Source organism: Oncorhynchus keta, unplaced genomic scaffold (genome assembly GCF_023373465.1).
Source record: "Oncorhynchus keta strain PuntledgeMale-10-30-2019 unplaced genomic scaffold, Oket_V2 Un_contig_26338_pilon_pilon, whole genome shotgun sequence".
In the NCBI taxonomy this organism is placed as follows: domain Eukaryota; kingdom Metazoa; phylum Chordata; class Actinopteri; order Salmoniformes; family Salmonidae; genus Oncorhynchus; species Oncorhynchus keta.
Genome location: NW_026284912.1, coordinates 6,277 through 11,116, shown reverse-complemented (window position 1 = coordinate 11,116; position 4,840 = coordinate 6,277). Strand labels below are relative to the sequence as shown.

The 4,840-nt window shown below is 42.5% G+C and overlaps 1 long non-coding RNA gene across 1 annotated transcript; it reads left to right on the top strand.

The window, feature by feature from the left end:
• The first annotated feature begins 364 nt into the window (after window positions 1–364).
• Window positions 365–1,467, top strand: LOC127922585 (uncharacterized). The gene is made up of 3 exons (XR_008111713.1): window positions 365–457; window positions 588–719; window positions 1,286–1,467. It is a non-coding gene; the product is annotated as an uncharacterized LOC127922585 (long non-coding RNA).
• Window positions 1,468–4,840: the final 3,373 nt, after the last annotated feature.

Below are 4,840 nucleotides of genomic sequence, written 5' to 3'. Positions count from 1 at the left end.
CTCAACTGGCCTCCCTGGTTAAATAAAGGTGTTCTCAACTGGCCTCCCTGGTTAAATAAAGGTGTTCCTCAACTGGCCTCCCTGGTTAAATAAAGGTGTTCTCAACTGGCCTCCCTGGTTAAATCAAGTGTTCTCAACTGGCCTCCCTGGTTAAATAAAGGTGTTCTCAACTGGCCTCCCTGGTTAAATAAAGGTGTTCTCAACTGGCCTCCCTAGTTAAATAAGATGTTCTCAACTGGCCTACCTGGTTAAATAAAAGGTGTTCTCAACTGGCCTACTGGTTAAATAAAAGGTGTTCTCAACTGGCCTCCCTGGTTAAATAAAGGTGTTCTCAACTGGCCTCCTGGTTAAATAAAAGGTGTTCTCAACTGGCCTACCTGGTTAAATAAAGGTGTTCTCAACTGGCCTCCCTGGTTAAATAAAGGTGTTCTCAACTGGCCTCCCTGGTTAAATAAAGGTGTTCTCAACTAGCCTCCCTGGTTAAATAAAGGTGTTCTCAACTGGCCTACCTGGTTAAATAAGGTGTTCTCAACTGGCCTACCTGGTTAAATAAAGGTGTTCTCAACTAGCCTCCTGGTTAAATAAAGGTGTTCTCAACTGGCCTACCTGGTTAAATAAAGGTGTTCTCAACTGGCCTACCTGGTTAAATAAAGGTGTTCTCAACTGGCCTACCTGGTTAAATAAAGGTGTTATCAACTGGCCTACCTGGTTAAATAAAGGTGTTCTCCAACTAGCCTACCTGGTTAAATAAAGGTGTTCTCAACTGGCCTACCTGGTTAAATAAAGGTGTTCTCAACTAGCCTACCTGGTTAAATAAAAGGTGTTCTCAACTGGCCTACCTGGTTAAATAAAGGTGTTCTCAACTGGCCTACCTGGTTAAATAAAGGTGTTCTCAACTGGCCTACCTGGTTAAATAAAGGTGTTCTCAACTAGCCTACCTGGTTAAATAAAAGGTGTTCTCAACTAGCCTACCTGGTTAAATAAAGGTGTTATCAACTAGCCTACCTGGTTAAATAAGGTGTTCTCAACTAGCCTACCTGGTTAAATAAAGGTGTTCTCAACTAGCCTACCTGGTTAAATAAAGGTGTTATCAACTGGCCTACCTGGTTAAATAAAGGTGTTCTCAACTAGCCTACCTGGTTAAATAAAGGTGTTCTCAACTGGCCTACCTGGTTAAATAAAGGTGTTCTCAACTGGCCCCTACCTGGTTAAATAAAAGGTGTTCTCAACTGGCCTACCTGGTTAAATAAAGGTGTTATCAACTGGCCTACCTGGTTAAATAAAGGTGTTCTCAACTGGCCTACCTGGTTAAATAAAGGTGTTCTCAACTGGCCTACCTGGTTAAATAAAGGTGTTATCAACTGGCCTACCTGGTTAAATAAAGGTGTTCTCAACTAGCCTACCTGGTTAAATAAAGGTGTTCTCAACTGGCCCTACCTGGTTAAATAAAGGTGTTCTCAACTGGCCTACCTGGTTAAATAAAAGGTGTTCTCAACTGGCCTACCTGGTTAAATAAAGGTGTTCTCAACTGGCCTACCTGGTTAAATAAAAGGTGTTCTCAACTGGCCCTACCTGGTTAAATAAAAGGTGTTCTCAACTGGCCTACCTGGTTAAATAAAGGTGTTCTCAACTGGCCTACCTGGTTAAATAAAGGTGTTCTCAACTGGCCTGCCTGGTTAAATAAAGGTGTTCTCAACTGGCCCTACCTGGTTAAATAAAAGGTGTTCTCAACTGGCCTACCTGGTTAAATAAAGGTGTTCTCAACTGGCCTACCTGGTTAAATAAAGGTGTTCTCAACTGGCCTACTGGTTAAATAAAGGTGTTCTCAACTGGCCCTACCTGGTTAAATAAAGGTGTTCTCAACTGGCCTACCTGGTTAAATAAGGTGTTCTCAACTGGCCTACCTGGTTAAATAAAGGTGTTCTCAACTGGCCTACCTGGTTAAATAAAGGTGTTCTCAGCTGGCCCCTACCTGGTTAAATAAAGGTGTTCTCAACTGGCCTACCTGGTTAAATAAAGGTGTTCTCAACTGGCCTACCTGGTTAAATAAAGGTGTTCTCAACTGGCCTACCTGGTTAAATAAAGGTGTTCTCAACTGGCCTACCTGGTTAAATAAGGTGTTCTCAACTGGCCTACCTGGTTAAATAAAGGTGTTCTCAACTGGCCTACCTGGTTAAGTAAGGTGTTCTCAACTGGCCTACCTGGTTAAATAAAGGTGTTCTCAACTGGCCTACCTGGTTAAATAAAGGTGTTCTCAACTGGCCTACCTGGTTAAATAAAGGTGTTCTCAACTGGCTACCTGGTTAAATAAAGGTGTTCTCAACTGGCCTACCTGGTTAAATAAAGGTGTTCTCAACTGGCCTACCTGGTTAAATAAGGTGAACCTCATGGCCTACCTAGTTTAAATAAAGGTGTTCTCAACTGGCTACCTGGTTAAATAAGGTGTTCTCAACTGGCCTACCTGGTTAAATAAAGGTGTTCTCAACTGGCCTACCTGGTTAAATAAAGGTGTTCTCAAACTGGCCTACCTGGTTAAATAAAGGTGTTCTCAACTGGCCTACCTGGTTAAATAAAGGTGTTATCAACTGGCCTACCTGGTTAAATAAAGGTGTTCTCAACTGGCCTGGTTAAATAAAGGTGTTAAATAAAGGTGTTCTCAACTGGCCTACCTGGTTAAATAAGGTGTTCTCAACTGGCCTACACTGGTTAAATAAAGGTGTTCTCAACTGGCCTACCTGGTTAAATAAAGGTGTTTCTCAACTGGCCTACCTGGTTAAATAAAAATAAAGGTGTTCTCAACTGGCCCTCACCTGGTTAAATAAAGGTGTTTCCTCAACTGGCCTACTACTGGTTAAATAAAAGGTGTTCCTCAACTGGCCTACCTGGTTAAAATAAAGGTGTTCTCAACTGGCCTACCTGGTTAAATAAAGGTGTTCTCAACTATTTCTGGCCTACCTGGTTAAATAAAGGTGTTTCTCAACTGGCCTACCTGGCCTACCTGGTTAAATAAAGGTGTTCTCAACTGGCCTACCTGGTTAAATAAAGGTGTTCTCAACTGGCCTACCCTGGTTAAATAAGGTGTTCTCAACTGGCCCTACCTGGTTAAATAAAGGTGTTTCTCAACTGGCCTACCTGGTTAAATAAGGTGTTCTCAACTGGCCTACCTGGTTAAATAAAGGTGTTCTCAACTGGCCTACCTGGTTAAATAAAGGTGTTCTCCAACTAGCCTACCTGGTTAAATAAAGGTGTTCTCAACTGGCCTACCTGGTTAAATAAAGGTGTTCTCAACTGGCCTACCTGGTTAAATAAAGGGGAAATAAAAAATATGTGTTATTTCATAGTTTTGATGTCTTCACTATTATTCAATAATAATATTACACTTTACACCTCGCCAGCTTTACACTTTAAACCTCGCCTGCTTTACACTTTAAACCTCGCCTGCTTTACACTTTAAACCTCATACTGCTTTACACTTTACACCTCGCCTGCTTTACATAAAACCTCGCCTGCTTTACACTTTACACCTGCGCCTGCTTTACACCCCCAAACCTCACCTGCTTCTGCACTTTACCTCGCCTGCTTTACACTTTACACCTCGCCTGCTTTACACTTTACACCTCGCCTGCTTTACACTTTAAACCTCGCCTGCTTTACACTTTAAACCTTGCCTGCTTTACACTTTACACCTCGCCTGCTTTACACTTTGCACCTAGCCTGCTTTACACTTTACACCTCGCCTATTTTACACTTTAAAGCTCGCCTGCTTTACACTTTACACCTCGCCTGCTTTACACTTTACACCTCGCCTGCTTTACACTTTAAACCTCACCTGCTTTACACTTTAAACATTGCCTGCTTTAGACTTTACACCTTGTCTGCTTTACACTTTAAACCTCTCCTGCTTTACACTTTAAACCTCTCCTGCCTTACACTTTAAACCTCACCTGCTTTACACTTTACACCTCAGCTGCTTTACACTTTACACCTCGCCCACTTGCCTTACACTTTAAGCCTTGCCTGCCTTACACTTTTACACCTTGCCTGCTTTACATTTTACACCCTGCCTGCTTTACACACACCTTTACACTTTACCCCTGCCTGCTTTACACTTTACACCTTGCCTGCTTTACACTTTACACCCTGCCTGCTTTACACTTTACACCTTGCCTGCTTTACACTTTAAACCTGCCTGCTTTACACTTTACACCCTGCCTGCTGCTTTACACTTTAAACCCTCGCCTGCTTTACACTTTACACCTTGCCTGCTTTATTTAAACCTCGCTGCTTTACACTTTAAACCTGCCTACACTTTACCTGCATTTACACACCTTTTACACTTTACACCTCACCTGCTTTACACTTTACACCTCGCCTGCTTTACACTTTAAACCTCACTTTACACTTTAAACATTGCCTGCTTTAGACTTTACACCTTGTCTGCTTTACACTTTAAACCTCTCCTGCTTTACACTTTAAACCTCTCCTGCCTTACACTTTAAACCTCACCTGCTTTACACTTTACACCTCAGCTGCTTTACACTTTACACCTCGCCCACTTGCCTTACACTTTAAGCCTTGCCTGCCTTACATTTTACACCCTGCCTGCTTTACACTTTACACCCTGCCTGCTTTACACTTTACACCTTGCCTGCTTTACACTTTACACCCTGCCTGCTTTACACTTTACACCTTGCCTGCTTTACACTTTACACCCTGCCTGCTTTACACTTTACACCCTGCCTGCTTTACACTTTACACCCTGCCTGCTTTACACTTTACACCTTGCCTGCTTTATGCTTTACACCTTTCCTGCATTACACTTTACACCTCGCCTGCTTTA